The 20,808-nt window shown below is 47.7% G+C and overlaps 1 pseudogene; it reads right to left on the bottom strand.

Moving 5' to 3' along the window:
- Positions 1–1,504: 1,504 nt before the first annotated feature.
- Positions 1,505–20,808, bottom strand: part of LOC119318165 — a 96,402-nt pseudogene continuing 77,098 nt past the window's right edge.

Raw genomic sequence — 20,808 nt, forward strand, 5'->3', positions numbered from 1 at the left:
CTTTATAAATATGATAGTAATAGACACACTGCATACCTGATAACTTAGGTACAAACACCACTGTAACTTTGAGGGGGGTATGGGGGTTACTGGAAAACATACCACTGATAACTTATTTATAAATATGCTGGTAATAGACTCATCACAGACCTGATAACTTGGATACAAACACCGCGATAACTTTGACGTGGTTGGGAAGGGGAGAGTTGTTGGAAAACAAAACACAGATAACTTCTATATAAATATGATGGTAATAGACACACCGCAGACCTGATAACTTAGATATAAACATCGCACTAACTTTGATGGGGCATGGGTGTTGTTGGAAAACAAACCACCGGTAACTTCTTTATAAATATGATGGTAATAGACACATCGCATACCTGATAACTTACATACAAACACCCCAGTAACTTTGATGGGGGAGGATGTTGTTGGAAAACATATCGCCAATAAGTTTTTTGTTAAATAGTACGGTAATATACGTACCACGGACCTGGTAACTTAGGTACAAGCATTGCGATAATTTTTTACTTGGGCAAAATAGTTGTTGAATACACACACCCGATAACTTCCGTGTGAACATGATGTCAATAGATACACCGCATAACTTAGGCACAAACACCGTTGTAGCCTTGATGAGGGGTGCCGTGGGTAAGTTTTGGACATGGTGGAAGGGTTTGTTAAAGACCATAACCCCGATGACTTCTCTTCGAACAACATGGTAATATGCATTGTGCATGCACGATAACTTATACTAGGTCTGGTAATTTTGACCTGAAATTTTTTTGTTGATACATACCAACATAGGATCTAGTTGTAAAGGTCTCATCCATCAATTTTTTTATGTCAAAATGGTTTTTCAATTCGACCGTCGGTTTGAGCTACAAAACATTTTAAAGTTTCAAAATAAAGTAGAATCTTGAGCAGTCCAGCTTCTCTCTCGTTTAACATCAACAACCACCTCTAGCAAAGGCGAGGCACCCTCAGGCTGGTCATAGTGGAGAGTAACTTAGACTAGTAGCATACATATGTTACTAATCTATGTTACTATCTTCATTGTGGGTAGTGGCATACGTGTGGTAACATAGATGTGTCCATTTTGCATTGAAAAGCGCTATGTGATGATAACATATTATGCTACTCTATTTGCCTCTCTCCTCATTAACTACTTGCCACCTCACCATTTTTGTTTATGTGGCATCTATGTTTCTCCCACTATGACCAGCCTCAAAGAGTTCTAGTGTTTCAATAGCTCCCAAAGCATCAAAGTTATGATGGCCCGCATGTTTTTTTGAAACAATTCAACAACTAGATTTAATCGTACAAAAGACTGAAGGTATTCAAGCAGACAGGACGTTGAACCACCACCGTTTTTGAAATCACAACGGCCAGAATAATAGGTTCTGAAAAAAAAAACTTAAATTCGACGAGGAGCGCCACCTGCGCAAGTGCCAAACGTCGAGACAAGGCCAGCATGAATTCTTTTTCAGCCTCCTCAAGCCTGGGCCACCCATACGCCTCCGCTTTTCTACATTTTCCAGATGTCCTCTGTATTGTACTTTTTATCATCACGCATCAACGCTCGATCTCCTCCACGCTCAGCCGCCCCTAGTCATCGGTGATAGTTATGTTCTTCGGGATCAGCACGCTCATGACACCACCTTCCGTCTCCACCCCAAGTGAGAGCGGGGTGACCTCGAGCAGGACTGCATCCCGCACTTCCTTGAAGCCCTCGTCGTTGAGGAGCGCTGCCTTTACAGCGGCACCGTAGGCGACGGTCTCGTCCGGGTTGATACTTGTGCAGAGTTCTTTCCCGTCGAAGAAATCCCGAAGGAGCTCTTGGACTTTTGGGATCCGGGAGGAGCCACCCAAGAGCAAGATGTCATCGATCATAGACTTGTCCATCTTGGCGTCGCTCAGGCACTTCTCCACATGCACGATGCAATTGCTGAAGAGGTCCATGTTGAGCTCCTCGAACTTTGTGCGGGTGATGACCCCATGGAAGTCGATGCCGTCGTGAAGCGAGTCGATCTCAACGGTGGCCTGGGACGCACAGGAGAGCACCCTCTTGGCCTTCTCGCAGGCCGTCCTGAGCCGGCGAAGCGCCCTTGGGTTTTTCCTGATGTCATTCATCTTGTACTTCTTAAGGAACTCCCGCACTAAGTGTTTTACCATGTGGGTGTTGAAATCCTCGCCGCCGAGGTGGGTGTCACCGGCCGTGGCCTTGACCTGAAAGATGCCCATGTCAATGTGGGCACTCGGATCTACTTTGACAATGGAGACGTCCAAGGTACCGCCACCAAGATCAAACACAAGCACAGTCTTGACTTCGTCACTGGGTGACATCTTGCTCAAACCATAGGCAAGGGCAGCGGCAGAGGGCTCGTTGATGATGCGCATGACATTAAGGCCGGCGATGGTGCCGGCATCAATGGTTGCTTGCCTCTGGGAATCCGTGAAGTAGACCGGGACGGTAATGACAGCATTCTTCACCTCGGTGCCGAGGTAGGTCTCGGCGATCTCCCGCATCTTGCCGAGAACCATGGCCGAGATCTCCTCGGCCTTAAACTGCTTCTCCTCGTCCATATACTGCACCACGATCATCGGCCGGTCGCTGGGACCTGAGACAACTTTGAATGGCCACGTGGACGTTTTGATGTCTCCTTGCACCAACGCATCGCTAAAATGCCGGCCAATAAGTCGTTTCACATCTGAATGGAATAAAGATTCGTTATTGGTCATGTGTATTTTTTCTAGCAAGGATATAGCCATGCAAACATTCAGAAGAAGAAAATTAATAGATATGCAAATTTTACTTTCTTTTGAGACGTGTGAGTAAATCACTCTGCACATTATGGTACAAATCGCATACACAGACCACCCGTGCATCTTCAATGTAAAGCTAGCTTGCACCAGCATATGAATTAATGATAAGTTGGAAGGGCTTGCTAGCTTCGCGGAAACTAAACAAATGTATATTGTGCCAGAATCAGATATACTACCTTTTCTCGAAACAGATACCACTTTTTTTTTCTGGGAAAAAATTCTTTGTTATTACTATCATCTTGGGATAAGAAACTAGTCAAGAAACTTTTGGGAGAAGAAATCAACACAGAAAATGGAATCCCTATCACCAAAAAAACTGTGCAAACTGTTCACTTAGCTTGGTGACTGGCTGACTGCTCCTGATGTCAAAAAAAAAAGTTTGGTGACTGCTCCCTGATTTTAGCTAACCGTCGCTTAAATTTTTCGTATAACTCATACGTAGGAATAGAACTGCTCCTAAACAAAGTCAGAGATCTGGAAGCGGATGGCAGCGGTTCCCCTAAAAAAAGATCTGGCATTGGACTAATAATTACACAAAAAGGCTATCGGACTAATCATTTGGTAGCCGAAGAGAATAAGCTTTTAGCATAAATTAAAATTCTACTCCGCAGGTGTAAGATGAAAGCAGTTATGCATCAAGGAGTAGCTAGGGTAAGATATCTGATCTCACCGAAGATGGTGTTGACGGGGTTCATGGCGGCCTGGTTCACAGCCGCGTCGCCGATGAGCCTCCATGCATCGGTGAAGGCAACGCAGGACGGCGTGGTGAAGTTGCCCTGGTCGTTGGCGATGACCTCAACGCGGTTGTGCGACTTCCTCCAGACGGCCACGCAGGAGTAGGTCGTCCCGAGGTCGATGCCGATCGCCGGCCCGTCGTCGCACTCCGTGACCCCCATCTCCACGGGGTGGAGCGGAAGAGGCAGTGGAATGGAGTGTGTGGATGCACTAGGAAAGAGGGATGCGATCTGATTGGGGAGCCAAGGAGGTGGAGGGCATTTATAAGGCAGAGGAATGCGAGCGGCGTGCCGTTGCCTGCAGTGTCAAAGCAAACAGGTTACGGTAGATAACTCAAGGGTCAGGTTCACTAGTTTCGTCGCTTCGTATTTGCATCTATAGGTTTGCTTCAATACATCACCAAGGCACGAACCAAAGTTCAAAATGTTATTCTGGTCGGTTCCTTGCAAAGTTTTAAATAGCCGGTTATAGCCGAATGCCGCGAATCTGCATCCAGACCTAAATGTTGTCAGGTGCGCACAGTAAAAACGATTTAAAATAGCAAAACAAAACAAACAAAACAAACTTTTGCGCAAGATGGTTGAATGAGTGATGCCCGTGTCAAATTTGGTGGACATTCAAGGAGCTCGTGCCAAAAAAATACAAATTTCGGACATGTGAGAGATTTATAAAAAAATGCATTGTATATAGTTGATTTTTTACGTGAGCTCCTCGAATGTGGTTTACCCACTAATTTTTGCATGCATCTGACACACTGTACCATCTTGCATGCAAAAAGTTTCAGATTTTTTAATTTTTTTTACTATATTTTACTGTTCAGCGGATGTAGATGAGCCCAAGCTCCGAATTTAATTATCGATTATAGCCTCGTTATAGTTGCTTGAGCAGAGTGCTCCTAAATGTTATTCATGTACAATTCTCCACAAAATAGCGGGCTATAGCCCCGCTATAGCAATTTGCGCAGGATGGCACTGTTTGGCATAGCTTGCTATTTAAAACTATGATTTCTTATACTCCCTCCTTCCACTTATATAATGCCTAATACATTTTTCGAGGTTACCTTTGACCACAGGTTAGCACAATGATATATGACAGGCATGTTACACAAAAGCATACTATCGAATTCGTATGCGAAAGAAGTTTCTAATGATATAATTTTTATGTCATATATCTCATATACTAATAATTTTATCTTTGGTCAGAGGCTACCTCGAAAGACGTATTAGGCCCTATATACATGGAAGGAGGGAGTAGGTTTGTTTCGGAGTTACTTATTTTGCGGTCAGTAGGGAGACAGGGGGCAACAGAGGCCTGGCCGCCTGTCGATCGAAATTTCTCTTTTACTAGTAGCATAGTGGGCGAGAAAGTTAGGTGATTGGACGTACATCCCCACACTAGTAGAAAAAGGGTCAAACGTGAAGCACATTAGTGCCGGTTTGAATTTGAGCCGGCACTAATGTGTCCATTAGTGCCGGTTCCAACGGCTAGCCGGACCGCTCTCATTAGTACCGGTTCGTGGCGAACCTTTAGCACCGGTTCGTGCCACGAACCGGTACAAATGAGAGTGATGGCAGGATGTTGTCAGTCTGGGGCCCCTCCGGCACCTTTAGTACTGGTTCGTGTCACGAACCGGTACTAAAGGTCGTCCTACATAAACCCTTCGTCCACCCGCCGAGCTCGCTCTGTTCTTCCCCTTTCCCCTCCCTCTCTGTTCTTCCCCTCTTCCTCTCGAGCTCATCACACATTTTGCCCAAAATTTGTCAAGATTTGAAGGTCCCCATCGATTCAAATGATCACAAAGGTTAGCAATATTGTCCTTCATCTCTCATTGCTAGATTAGCTCTTGCAATGCTTTATATAGTGTTTAATTTGTGAGTTTAGTAATTTGGGAGGAATTATATGTGCTAGTATTTGATTTATATGCAATCCGAGGTCAAAAATAACACTTAGTTTGCATATGTAGGTGTGGTTTACTTAGTGCCTTCAAAATCTCCGCCGTAACCACCGTCGATCGCCCGCACCGTCCCGTCGCCGGCACCACCTTGTGGTGAGCCTCTTGTTCATGAAATTTTATATAAAAATTGATGTTTGTGTGATTTGGATATATAGTTACTCGTATAATTATCTTACCCGTACGTTGTTTGTTATACATAGTGCCATGGTTTTGATATCCGTCCCCGTCGGCCCTCGTCCTTGTTATGATTCGGATGTGGTATATATATTCTCTTTTAAAACTAGTTTCATTTCGTGTTTATGACAAATTATGCCCATGAGGTTGACATAGATATTTTTTTAGGAGGTATGTGAACCGGAAATTCCAACCGACCCTATTGTCGAGAGGTTAAATTTAGTTGAAAGAGAAAACGAGTACTTGAAAGAAAAATTGAAAAGAATTGAGGGGGAGAAGATGGAATTGGAGTTGCATGTTGCCGATGTCGTCGATGATCACAAGATCAAGATGGAGAAAATGCGCTTGAAGATTAGAAAGATTAGAAAATATGCCATCGATAGTGAGGCTTGGTATCATTATGCTGTTGGATCAATTGTTACCTTAGTTGCGATCTTGATCACATTTGTTGTTGCATTTAAATGCTTTAGCTAGAGAGTTATTTGTTTGTTGCATTTAAGTGTTGTATGAACTTTATGTATTGTATTAATTTGGTGTTTTCGGTGTTGTGTATTGAAGATGAGCCGACAATTGGATGTACGATGACCGATGCTCTCCCGAGTTCATTAATGGCGTGCAAACTTTTCTGCTTGCGGCTGAGGCAAACAAGCGGGCGGATGGTTTTATGCCTTGTCCATGTGCTGGCTGTAAGAATGGATTAAATTACTCTAAGTCAAGAACCATTCACGTCCACCTGTTTAAGTCCGGTTTCGTGCCCCACTATAATGTTTGGACCAAGCACGGAGAAAGAGGGGTTATGATGGAAGATAATGATGAAGAAGAGGACGACGACAGCTATCCTGGCCATGGGTTCCCTGAATACGATGATACATGTCACACCCTAGCTAGTTCATGCATTAGGGTGTTGCATCATGTTTATTCTTTCATCAGAAACCTGAAATGGGGATGACAGAACCCCCAGCCCCCTCTGAAACCAACTAGGGTTTACTAAAAACTTTTTCAGTGAACCTGAAATGCCCTTCTAAAATGCCCATCATTTTTGTCTTGGTTCAGAACCCCTGCCAAAAGTGATGCACATTTTCCTAGGTCATCCTAGGGTCTTTGAATTAAATCATAGATATTTGAATTTGGGCATTTAAAATTATATAAAATATTCAGATGCTCAAATATCTCCAAACTAAAATGTTTCATGTTGGAAATAATCCAACTATGGACCAGGAGTAGTTTGGTGATTTTAGGAGTTGCCTAAGTATTTTTAATAATCAACAAAGTTGCAGAAGTATTAAAAAAAACAGGAAACAGGAGAAAATAGAAAGACTTACCTGGCGCCCAGCACCCGGCCCACCTGCCGGCCCAGCCCAGCGCCGCTCCAGCGAGCTGCTTGCCGGCCAGGCAGGCAGGCAGGTGCCCGACGGCGACCGCAGCGCGCACCACGCACCTGCTCGCCGCCTCGCCGCTCCCCTCGCCCGGTGACGTCGTGGATCGCTCCCCCTCTCTCCCCCGAACCCCCCAGACACCCCCTCTCCTCTCCAGCTCCTCCCCCTCGCGCCCCCCAGCCATGGCCGACGCCACCGCCGCCGTGCCTACGTCGTAGCCGCGCTCCCCGCCGCCCGTGCGTCCTCTCATCGTGTCCAGGAGCTCCGCCGTTGTCCACTCCATCGAGCAAGCCGAGCCCCGAGCGCTCGCAACGCCCGAGTCCACCGCACCGACCTCGCCCGAGCCCGCCGTCGCCGGAGATCCCCTTCAACGCCGTCGTCGCTTCGGTCCATCCCCGGCCGCACCAAGGGCTTCGTCGCACTCCCTGTGAGCTTAGCCATCTTCCCCTCCCTTCTTTTCTTGCTCCCGAGCCGTGTAGCCACCGCACGAAGCTCAACCGCACCAACCACCGTGGAGCTCGTCGCCGACGTGCTCCCGGTCACCCTCCGGCCACTCCACGGTGTCCATCATGCTCACCGCGTCACGTAGCACCTAGCTAGCTACTCCCCGCACCTTACCGACCCCTCTAGCGTCAAGTTCGTCTTCGGCCAAACTCCGGTGGCTGCCAAAGTCGTCACCGGCGCCAACTCCGGCCACCCCGACCCCAACGGACTCCACCAAGAGCTGCGGCTCGTCCTCAGCTCCTCTCCGGTGGCCTCCGCGACTCGTTTGGTTGCCGGAACGGCAAAAACCACTTCCGCCGCCGCGTCGGGCTCGCTGGCGGCTAAACGCCGGTGCAGCCGACCCGGGTTTGACCACGGGTGGGCCCTGGTTGACTCTCCTGAGTCAATGACATGTGGGGCCCAGCCCTGTTAACTAATTAGGATTAGTTTAAATTAATTTTAGTTTAGCTAATCACACTGACACGCGGGACCCACTGTCAGGTTTGACCCGGACCGTGTCCCATTGACCTGCTGATCTCACACTGACGTCAGGCTGACGCAATAATTGATTTTCTGGATTTATTCTAATATAGGAAATTCCAGAATATAGTTTAAACTTCAAAAATTCATAACTTTTAATCTGTAACTCCAAATTAGACAAATTATATATGAAAAATGATCAGAAAAATCCAATCTATCCATCTGTACTATTTTCATGCATGATTAAACAAGTTAACTTGATGTTTAATGCAGAACAAGGTAAAACACTTTAAAGGGCCATGTATGAGTTTGAAATTTGAATCTTTGGTTCAAATTGGTTCAAACCCTTTTGGTCTTAGTTGCACTAGCCCAACACACTCATATTGCCATGTTTCATGCATGCATCATATTGTCGCACATTGTTTGGTGATGGTTGTGTATCGGTGTTCTTTGCGGCAGGTTCTGCCTCCGAGGAGTACTGTGATTACCCTAACGAAGAACCGTATCAGTGCATCGAACCATCAGGCAAGCAACCAACCATTTGATCATATCGATACGATCCCATGTTCTCGCTCCTGCTCTCTTTTACTGTATTAAGACAACGCGTTTCAAACTGCTGTGTGTTACGGTAGTTGAACCCATTTCCTCTGCATGACCTGTCATTGCCACAGTAACTAGATGAAACCCACTAGCATGTGTAGGAGTTGTTTGAGCCATATGTATGTGTTGTTCCTACCTTGCTATGCCTGCTATGCTTAGAGTCGTGTCAGGTCTGGTTCATCTGGGTGATGGGCTAGAGTGAAATGATCATGTCGGTAATGAGAGTAATGTGGTGAACACGATTTGGTAAAGGTATCGATGAGAGGCCATGTAGGAGTACATGGTGGGTTGTTTCATTGAAGCTGACCTTAAGCACTGAGATCTGTATGTGTGATTTAAGATACAGCTACTACCATGCATTGGGCCCTGAAATATGACCCCACTCGACTTCTTATTCACCCTAGTTCTCCGTCCAGGAGTTGCAAGTAGTTTCTGGTGTTTGTATCCTACTGGAGGCCGTGGACAGCGCTGACCGTAGGGGTGGGCTGTGATGCGGTAGGTACGTGGCCGGGAATACCGGGCACCCGTTAGGTGTCACGGAACCCTGTACACATCGTTCGGGGCCGTATGGGAAACCTCGGCCGGACTCCCTGCGGATGGAACCTGGATAGGCGATAAACCTGGATTGGAGACTTAGGTGTTTAGGTAGGTCGTGGTCTACACCCACGTCGGCTTTCGCTTGAAGTCTGCCGAGCACATGTCGTGTGCAGACGCTAAGTGGTGGAAACATGTATGAAGAAGTACACCCCTGCAGGGTTAACATGATCTATTCGAATAGCCGCGTCCGCGGTAAAGGACTACTTGGTTGCCTATACAGTTCATAGACAAGTAAATGGAAACTACTAAAACCCTCAAGATAAGTGTGAGTGCCGAGGATGGCCCTTCCGTAGGAAGACGGAGGTGGATCCTCGGTAGTGTATTGAAGTGGTGAGTAGTGGACTCGTGTGCGCAAAATCATTTCAAGCTGGTGTCTCGTAGGATAGCTTAGCCAAGAGTCAAAGTTGGCTTGCTGCAATAACTCCACCAACCCTTCTTGATAATGTGCATGTATGTAGGATCTGATGTAAGTCTTGCTGAGTACCTTTGTACTCATGTTGCTATAATTTACATTTTTACAAAAGACGCTGCAACCCCTTCTGATGGGTTCTTCGTAGACGTTGACATCAATGAGTAGGCTAAGGCCCAGGTGGTGATCCTGAGCTTGTGAAGGACCACGTAGTATAGCTAGGCTTTCCAAGCCTCTTTTATTTTAATAGTTGTCTGTACTCAGACAAGTTACTTCCGCTGCTGGTTTGTATGACTGTATGACTTGAATGCTGGGTCATGTGACCCGTATCTATGTGTATGTTATGTATGGCTCTCTGAGCCTTAAATAAAGTACTTGTGTCGTAGAGTCATGTTGTGATGCCATGTTGTATTTGCACATATCGAGCATATTGTGTGTATATTATTGAAATACTTGGTATGTGCGGGATCTGACTATCTAGTTGTTTATCTTTAGTAGCCTCTCTTACCGGGAAATGTCTCCTAGTGTCTCCACTGAGCCATGGTAGCTTGCTACTGCTCCGGAACACTTAGGCTGGCCGGCATGTGTCCTTCTTCGTTCCTGTGTCTGTCCCTTCGGGGAAATGTCACGCATTGAGTACCGGAGTCCTGTTAGCCCGCTACAGCCCGGTTTACCGGAGTCCTGCTAGCCCAGTGCTACAGCCCGGACCCACTTGCTGATAACCGACACGTTCGAAGCTGGGTCATGGATGCTTGTCCCTGTAAGTCTGTGCCACTTTGGGTTTACAACTAGTCATGTCAGCCCGGGCTCCTTATCATATGGATGCTAGCGACACTATCATATACGTGAGCCAAAAGGCGCAAACGGTCCCGGGGAAAAGGTAAGGCGACACCCGTGGGGATACCGTGCGTGAGGCCGCAAAGTGATATGAGGTGTTACAAGCTAGATCGATGTGACATCGAGTCGGGGTCCTGACAGCGTTGGTATCAGAGCCGGACTGCCTGTAGGTTCTCCAAGCCAAACTGGTCGATGTTGAGTCTAGAAATTCTTTAGTTATATGTAGGGGAATTGTTTGTGGGTTGGAACGTAAGGCTCTTTTTACTCCTTTATCTTATGACATTCTGATCTGAGTCAGTCTATTCTTCCACCGGGGGTTAAGGAATTAGGATCTTTTCTCTCTATCAGGTTCACGTGTTACTAATCAGTAGTACCTTATAGGTTGGATGGATACAAGCCTAGTTCAGTTCTACTACCACATTATGTTGTTAGGATGGACTCAGAACTTTGATATGATGATGTTGAGTGTGTATGAAATCCTTTGTCAAATGTCTCAAATCCTTCTTGAGCATTTACAGCTGTTATGCTGTCGAAATTTTGCTAGAAATTCTAATGCCTTTGCATTATGGTTGTGCTTTCAAATGGCCACTCGCGACCTCAACCAAGTGGTTCGCCTGACTCGATGCCTAGATGTACCCGGCCATACCGCCATGTTGGTCAGGGTAATGACTGAGGTTGGATACCGTTGGTATCCTGAGTACACGGTCGAAGAGCAATTTCGAGACTTTAATCAAAGCCAGTATCTCTGCACTGTCAGGATATTTCCATCTTATCCTGGATCCACCGAGCCCCTTCACTGCTCCTATGGACTCGGGGTTACTATTGAGATGACTGTGCAGGACGCCGCCTACTCTATGATGACCATCATGCGAGTCAGGTCTGGCCTATTTCGGCACTCTGATTTCCGGTATATGCCAGGATCACTTCCGGGAGCACAAGGGTATCTCCAGGCTATCTATGCTGACCCCACTCAGGAGGATTCACGGACTCGCACCACTGCTGAGATGCTCGAGGATAAGGACCGTGAAAATCGGGCCTTGAGGCTAGAGCTTTTCAATACCCGTGCTGACCATTGGGCCACATTGACTGGCGGTGCAAGCTGGATATTCGGATATGCGCGATCTCTATCCCGTGAGATCTGCTCTGCCAGACGTGATGGGTTGGCGTGATGTAGGAGGCATCACCCCACCTCGCGGTCCCCGCAGGCCACCGTCTGTTGGTCCAAGACCTCATCCTAGCCCCTATGGTCCACAAGGTCCGCGGGATCGTCTGTTCCCGGATGATCATGTTGAGCTTCCAGGCTATGGAGGAGACTTCTACGAGGACTACTACGGATCGGTCTGAGTTAGTGGTAGTATCACCAGTTCGTACTAGCTGTCTCGTCTATCATCCTGCGTGACTCGTGGGATATGACCTAGTTTGTACCGCTTCCGGAGGTGTACAAAAATAATGTATAGGAGCTTGGGATGCCTCCGATGAGATGTAATCCTCTTTTCACCGTAATAGTACTTTGTTTGGTCTTGTACTAAACCTTGTATGGTGTGTATGACGATGGAATAAAAGAAGCAATTTCTATATCTACCATGTCATACGGATGATCATCTTGCATTCCGAGTTATTCCTTACATTCTGTATCCTATGTCGGAATCTTATCATTCTGACTAAATCATTGTCTTGTTTACCTAGGATGGTCAACACGCGCAATAACCCTGCTCCTCAAGAGCAGGCCGAAGGCAGTGAAGTCAGGAATGCAAATCTGCCTCACCCTCCTTCCCTAGCCGAAGTTATGCTGGAAGCCGAGAGAAACAAGCGGGAAACCAAACGTTTGTTGGAGCGTATTGAACAGAACACAGCACACCATCAGAGGACTAACGTGGTGTCACTCAGTGATTTCATCAAGTTACATCCACCCACGTTCCACCACTCCGTCGAGCCTCTCGACGCTGATGACTGGCTTCGCAGTATTTCTCACAAACTGCGTTCCGTGTTAGTAGCTGAGGCTGACAAGGTCACCTTTGCTGCATATCATCTTGAAGGCCCCGCCAGTCTATGGTGGGAGAATTATGGAGCTATGCGCCCAGCGGCCATGTCACTACTTGGGCTGAATTCAGTGAGGCTTTCCGTGAACATCACATTCCGGAGGGTCTCATGGACCGTAAACGTGAGGAATTTTGCAGTTTCACCCAAGGCCGACTCTCTGTGGATGCTTACAGCAGGGAGTTCGGTAACCTCGCACGATATGCCACTGAGGAAGTTTCTACTGATGCCAAGAAGCAAGCAAGGTTCCGTAAGGGACTTAGTCCTGAGCTTCGCCGCGACCTCCGTCTGCATGAGTGCACATCTTTTCAGAAGCTTGTTAACAAGGCCATCAGTGCTGAGACTGGTCAGACCGATTATGACGCAACACGCAAGCATGGCCGTGACGTGGGTTCCTCATCCGGTGCTGGTCCTCAGAAGCGCCGCGTGTGGGTGCCTAACACTGCCCTGCCACCCAGGTTCACACCGAGGCCATCCTTCCAGGCGCCTCACCCCGTTCAACAGTCTGCACCAGCCAAGCCCTATGGTGGTCCAACCAACAGTGCGCCTCCACGTACCAGTTCCGTGACTTGTTTCAAGTGTGGGGAATCTGGCCACTATATGCGCGAGTGTCCCCAAACCAACCCCAACCAATCTGCTAAAGCTGTTGGCCGTGGCAAGCCGACAGGTAAAGTGTTCCACGCCAAGCCGGCCACCGCTACACGTGGCAATGTCAATTGTATTTCTGCCGAAGAAGCTCAAGAGGATCCCAACGTCGTTCTCGGTACGCTCCTTGTTAATTGCCACCCGGCATCTGTTCTTTTTGATACAGGAGCATCTCATTCATTTATATCCGAGAGCTATGCTCGTCTGCATAACACCACATTCTGTGACATGCCATCCACTATGGAAATTTCTACTCCCGGTTCTAGATGGCAAACCTTCAGGGTAAGTTATGGAAATGAAATCCAAGTTGACAGACTTGTTTTCCTTGCATCTTTGATAGCTCTTAAATCTTCAGATATTAATATCATCTTGGGTATGGACTGGATGTCAGCCCATCATGCCAAAATTGACTGCTTCTCTAGGACTGTTCAACTCACCCATCCTTCAGGGAAGGTAGTCAATGTCTTGACCCGAATAGCCAAGCGACAGTTATATTCTCTTAACGCCAGCCCTTTGCCAGACCTTGAGGACGTCCCGGTAGTCCGTGACTTTCCAGATGTCTTCCTAGAGGAATTGCCAGGTGTTCCACCTGACAGGGATGTTGAGTTCGTAATAGACCTCATTCCAGGAACCGTTCCGATTGCTAGAAGACCCTATAAGATGGCACCACTAGAACTAGCCGAGCTTAAGAAACAACTCGATGAGTCCTTGAAAAAGGGTTTCATCCGACCTAGTTCATCTCCGTGGGCTTGCCCCGTCCTCTTCGTCAAGAAGAAGGATGGTACGGACCGGATGGTTGTAGATTATCGACCTGTCAATTTGGTCACAATCAAGAACAAATATCCGCTCCCCGGGATCAACGACCTGTATGATCAGCTTGCTGGATCCTCAGTCTTCTCCAAAATGGATTTGAGGTTGGGCTACCATCAAATCAAAATTAGGAACGGGGACATTCCTAAAACGGCCTTTGTTACTCGTTATGGCCAATACGAGTACACCGTCATGTCCTTCGGTTTAACCAACGCTCCAGCCACCTTTTCTCGGTTAATGAACTCAATCTTCATGGAGTACTTGGATAAATTCGTCGTGGTTTACCTCGATGATATACTCATCTACTCCAAGAACGAGGAAGAACATGCCGAACATCTAAAGCTAGTGTTGAAGAAACTTCGAGAGCATCGCCTTTATGCCAAATTTTCTAAATGTGAATTTTGCTTGTCAGAAGTGACCTATCTGGGTCATGTAATATCTGGTAAAGGTATTGCTGTTAACCCTGAGCGAGTCCAAGCCGTCCTTAATTGGACTCCACCTGAATCAGTCAAGCAAGTTCGGAGTTTTCTGGGCTTAGCGAGCTATTGTCGTCGCTTTGTCGAGAACTTCTCCAAAGTTGCTAAACCTCTAACCGAACTCCTCAAGAAAGATAAAAAGTTCGAATGGACTCCACAATGTGAGCACAGCTTTCAGGAACTGAAAAGACGCCTGACTTCTGCTCCCGTACTGGTACCGCCAGACTTCTCTAAGGACTTTGTTATCTACTGCGACGCCTCGCGACAAGGACTAGGCTGCATTCTCATGCAAGATCGACACGTAATTGCTTACGCTTCACGGCAATTGCACCCACATGAGGAGAATTATCCTACTCATGATCTAGAGCTTGCATCTGTAGTCTATGCACTTAAAACCTGGCGACATTACCTCCTCGGTAATCGTTGCGAAATATTCACTGATCACCAAAGTCTGAAGTACATCTTCACCCAACCGGATTTGAATCTCAGGCAAAGACGTTGGGTCGAGTTGATCACAGATTTCGACTTAGGAATAACTTACACCCCAGGGAAAGCCAACGTCATGGCTGATGCGCTAAGTCGTAAATCTTATTGTAACAACCTGATGTTACAACAAAGTCAACCGCTTCTCCATGAGGAATTTCGGAAGCTTAACCTTCACATTGTTCCTCAAGGATTTCTCTCCACCTTGGTGGCGAAACCTACTCTTACGGATCAAATCATCGCTGCCCAAAAGCGAGATAAGGGAATATCTAAGATCAAGGAGAACATTGCTAGCGGAGGTGCTAGTTGTTTCTCCACAAGTGATCATGGTGTTGTGTACTTTGAGAACCGTTTAGTGGTTCCCAACAACCAGCATCTACGGCAGCTGATCCTTAAGGAGGCTCATGAATCTCCTCTCACCATTCATCCCGGTAGTACCAAGATGTATCAGGACCTACGCCAGAGGTTCTGGTGGACTAGGATGAAGAGAGAAATTGCTCAGTATATTGCTAATTGCGACATCTGCCGTCGTGTAAAAGCAGAGCATCAACGGCCTGCTGGCACCCTTCAACCCTTAGCTATTCCTGAATGGAAATGGGATAAAATTGGTATGGATTTCATTACCGGTTTTCCCAGAACCAAAAGAGGGAATAATGCTATCTTTGTCGTTGTCGATCGTCTTTCCAAAGTGGCCCATTTCTTACCTGTTAGTGAGAGTATAACTGCTAGTCAATTGGCAGACTTATACATCTCCCGAATAGTGTCTCTCCATGGAGTTCCTTTGGAAATTAACTCGGATCGAGGAAGTCTTTTCACCTCTCGATTTTGGGAAAGTTTCCAAAATGCTATGGGAACCCGTCTTTCCTTTAGCACCGCTTTTCACCCTCAATCAAGTGGTCAAGTAGAACGCGTCAACCAGATCCTAGAAGACATGCTTCGAGCCTCTGTTATCTCATTCAGAATGGATTGGGAGAAGTGCCTTCCATTTGCCGAATTCGCTTACAACAACAGCTATCAGTCTAGCCTGGGTAAAGCCCCTTTTGAAGTTCTCTATGGACAACGGTGTCGAACACCCCTTAATTGGTCAGAAACCGGGGAAAGACAATTCTTTGGCCCAGATATGATTCAGGAAGCAGAAGAGCAAGTTCGCATCGTTCGTGAAAAGTTGAAAACGGCCCAATCTCGTCAGAAGAGTCAATATGACCGAAAACATAAGGCTATGACTTTCGAGGTCGATGAGAAGGCTTACCTTCGGGTTACTCCTCTGAAGGGAACCCATCGTTTCGGTATCAAAGGCAAATTGGCTCCTCGTTACATTGGACCTTTTCGCATTCTCGCTAAACAAGGAGAAGTTGCCTACCAGTTGGAACTACCTTCGCATCTCTCTAGAGTCCACGATGTCTTCCACGTTTCTCAACTCAGGCGTTGCTTCTCGGATCCTATCCGTGGAGTGGACCACGAAACGGTTGATCTTCAAGATAATCTCACGTATCGAGAGTACCCCATCTGTATCCTCGATCAGGCCGAGCGTACCACTCGACGTCATAATATCAAGTTCCTCAAAGTTCAATGGTCGCACCATTCTGAGGATGAAGCAACCTGGGAAAGGGAGGATCGTCTTCGACTTGAGTATCCCGCCTTCTTCCCGGAGGAACCCAAATCTCGGGACGAGATTCTTTTGAGTGGGGGTGAGTTGTCACACCCTAGCTAGTTCATGCATTAGGGTGTTGCATCATGTTTATTCTTTCATCAGAAACCTGAAATGGGGATGACAGAACCCCCAGCCCCCTCTGAAACCAACTAGGGTTTACTAAAAACTTTTTCAATGAACCTGAAATGCCCTTCTAAAATGCCCATCATTTTTGTCTTGGTTCAGAACCCCTGCCAAAAGTGATGCACATTTTCCTAGGTCATCCTAGGGTCTTTGAATTAAATCATAGATATTTGAATTTGGGCATTTAAAATTATATAAAATATTCAGATGCTCAAATATCTCCAAACTAAAATGTTTCATGTTGGAAATAATCCAACTATGGACCAGGAGTAGTTTGGTGATTTTAGGAGTTGCCTAAGTATTTTTAATAATCAACAAAGTTGCAGAAGTATTAAAAAAACAGGAAACAGGAGAAAATAGAAAGACTTACCTGGCGCCCAGCACCCGGCCCACCTGCCGGCCCAGCCCAGCGCCGCTCCAGCGAGTTGCTTGCCGGCCAGGCAGGCAGGCAGGTGCCCGACGGCGACCGCAGCGCGCGCCACGCACCTGCTCGCCGCCTCGCTGCTCCCCTCGCCCGGTGACATCGTGGATCGCTCCCCCTCTCTCCCCCGAACCCGCCAGACACCCCCTCTCCAGCTCCTCCCCCTCGCGCCCCCCAGCCATGGCCGACGCCACCGCCGCCGTGCCTACGTCGTAGCCGCGCTCCCCGCCGCCCGTGCGTCCTCTCATCGTGTCCAGGAGCTCCGCCGCTGTCCACTCCATCGAGCAAGCCGAGCCCCGAGCGCTCGCAACGCCCGAGTCCACCACACCGACCTCGCCCGAGCCCGCCGTCGCCGGAGATCCCCTTCAACACCGTCGTCGCTTCGGTCCATCCCCGGCCGCACCAAGGGCTTCGTCGCACTCCCTGTGAGCTTAGCCATCTTCCCCTCCCTTCTTTTCTTGCTCCCGAGCCGTGTAGCCACCGCACGAAGCTCAACCGCACCCACCAACGTGGAGCTCATCGCCGACGTGCTCCCGGTCACCCTCCGGCCACTCCACGGTGTCCATCATGCTCACCGCGTCACGTAGCACCTAGCTAGCTACTCCCCGCACCTCACCGACCCCTCTAGCGTCAAGTTCGTCTTCGGCCGAACTCCGGTGGCCGCCAAAGTCGTCGCCGGCGCCAACTCCGGCCACCCCGACCCCAACGGACTCCACCAAGAGCTGCGGCTCGTCCTCAGCTCCTCTCCGGTGGCCTCCGCGACTCGTTTGGTTGCCGGAACGGCAAAAACCACTTCCGCCGCCGCGTCGGGCTCGCCGGCGGCTAAACGCCGGTGCAGCCGACCCGGGTTTGACCACGGGTGGGCCCTGGTTGACTCTCCTGAGTCAATGACAGGTGGGGCCCAGCCCTGTTAACTAATTAGGATTAGTTTAAATTAATTTTAGTTTAGCCAACCACACTGACACGCGGGACCCACTGTCAGGTTTGACCCAGACCGTGTCCCGTTGACCTGCTGATGTCACACTGACGTCAGGCTGACGCAATAATTGATTTTCTGGATTTATTCTAATATAGGAAATTCCAGAATATAGTTTAAACTTCAAAAATTCATAACTTTTAATCTGTAACTCCAAATCAGACAAATTATATATGAAAAATGATCAGAAAAATCCAATCTATCCATCTGTACTATTTTCATGCATGATTAAACAAGTTAACTTGATGTTTAATGCAGAACAAGGTAAAACACTTTAAAGGGCCATGTATGAGTTTGAAATTTGAATCTTTGGTTCAAATTGGTTCAAACCCTTTTGGTCTTAGTTGCACTAGCCCAACACACTCATATTGTCATGTTTCATGCATGCATCATATTGTCGCACATTGTTTGGTGATGTTGTGTATCGGTGTTCTTTGCGGCAGGTTCTGCCTCCGAGGAGTACCGTGATTACCCTAACGAAGAACCGTATCCGTGCATCGAACCATCAGGCAAGCAACCAACCATTTGATCATATCGATACGATCCCATGTTCTTGCTCCTGCTCTCTTTTACTGCATTAAGACAACGCGTTTCAAACTGCTGTGTGTTACGGTAGTTGAACCCATTTCCTCTGCATGACCTGTCATTGCCACAGTAACTAGATGAAACCCACTAGCATGTGTAGGAGTTATTTGAGCCATATGTATGTGTTGTTCCTACCTTGCTATGCCTGCTATGCTTAGAGTCGTGTCAGGTCTGGTTCATCTGGGTGATGGGCTAGAGTGAAATGATCATGTCGGTAATGAGAGTAATGTGGTGAACACGATTTGGTAAAGGTATCGATGAGAGGCTATGTAGGAGTACATGGTGGGTTGTTTCATTGAAGCCGACCTTAAGCACTGAGATCTGTATGTGTGATTTAAGATACAACTACTACCATGCATTGGGCCCTGAAATATGACCCCGCTCGACTTCTTATTCACCCTAGTTCTCCGTCCAGGAGTTGCAAGTAGTTTCTGGTGTTTGTAGCCTACTGGAGGCCATGGACAGTGCTGACCGTAGGGGTGGGTTGTGATGCGGTAGGTATGTGGCCGGGAATACCGGGCACCCGTGAGGTGTCACGGAACCCTGTACACATCGTTCGGGGCCGTATGGGAAACCTCGGCCGGACTCCCTGCGGATGGAAACTGGATAGGCGATAAACCTGGATTGGAGACTTAGGTGTTTAGGTAGGTCGTGGTCTACACCCACGTCGGCTTTCGCTTGAAGTCTGCCGAGCACATGTCGTGTGCAGACGCTAAGTGGTGGAAACATGTATGAAGAAGTACACCCCTGCAGGGTTAACATGATCTATTCGAATAGCCGCGTCCGCGGTAAAGGACTACTTGGTTGCCTATACAGTTCATAGACAAGTAAATGGAAACTACTAAAAGCCTCAAGATAAGTGTGAGTGCCGAGGATGGCCCTTCCGTAGGAAGACGGAGGTGGATCCTCGGTAGTGTATTGAAGTGGTGAGTAGTGGACTCGTGTGCGCAAAATCATTTCAAGCTGGTGTCTCGTAGGATAGCTTAGCCAAGAGTCAAAGCTGGCTTGCTGCAATAACTCCACCAACCCTTCTTGACAATGTGCATGTATGTAGGATCTGATGTAAGTCTTGCTGAGTACCTTTGTACTCATGTTGCTATAATTTACATTTTTACAGAAGACGCTGCAACCCCTTCTGATGGGTTCTTCGTAGACGTTGACATCAATGAGTAGGCTAAGGCCCAAGTGGTGATCCTGAGCTTGTGAAGGACCACGTAGTATAGCTAGGCTGTCACATCCCTAGTTCTGACAATGCCTAGTGCATGCATTAGAGTGTTACATCATGTTTAAATTTCATTTAAACCTGAGATGGGGATTGACTAAGCCCTAGCACCAAATGAATTCAACTAGGGTCAAAATAAAACCTTTTTCATTGAACTCAAAATGTCCTCTAAAAATGTTCAACATTTCTGGTTTGAGGTGGAAGCATCTACCAAAAATGGTTTATATTTTTGCAGGACATATTTGGTCACTGAATTAAATCATATAGTATTTTCATTTGGGCATTTAAATGCAATTAAATATTTCAAATGCTCAAATAATCATAAACTAAAATGTTTACTGTTGGATATATTCTAAACAGTAGCCATGATTAGTTTCATGATTTTTGAAAGTGTCTGAGTATTTTTAATAAAGCCCTAAATTTACAGAATAATAGAAAACTGAGATAATTAGAAAAGGAGAGAGAGAGAAAGACCCGTACCTGGGCCACTTACCTGTAGCCGGCCCAGTTTCTGCGCGGCCCGTTACTGTGCGGTCCAGCCCACCGCAGTCGCCACCGTCTTCAACCTCCTGCCAGTAGGCAGGAGGGCGTGTGCCCGACGCGCGCGCGCACGCGCCGGCCACCTCCTGCTTGCCGCCCCGCCCCGGATCGGCTAAGGATGCCACGAACCCCCCCCTGGAACCCCCTCATCCGCTCCCTTGCCTCCCTGCTCTCTGCCTCTCACTCCCCTGCTCCTTTTCCCCTCATGGCCGAAGCCGCCATGGCCACTCCGCTGAGAAACTCCGCGGCCAGCCACTCCCTCGCTCCCACTATGCATCTCTGAGCTCCGCCCTGACCCCGTGGAGCTACACACGCGACGCACGCGACCAGAGGAGGCCGCAGTCGACCGGAGCGTCGTCGTCCTC

Source organism: Triticum dicoccoides, chromosome 6A (assembly GCF_002162155.2).
Source record: "Triticum dicoccoides isolate Atlit2015 ecotype Zavitan chromosome 6A, WEW_v2.0, whole genome shotgun sequence".
NCBI classification, from domain to species: domain Eukaryota; kingdom Viridiplantae; phylum Streptophyta; class Magnoliopsida; order Poales; family Poaceae; genus Triticum; species Triticum dicoccoides.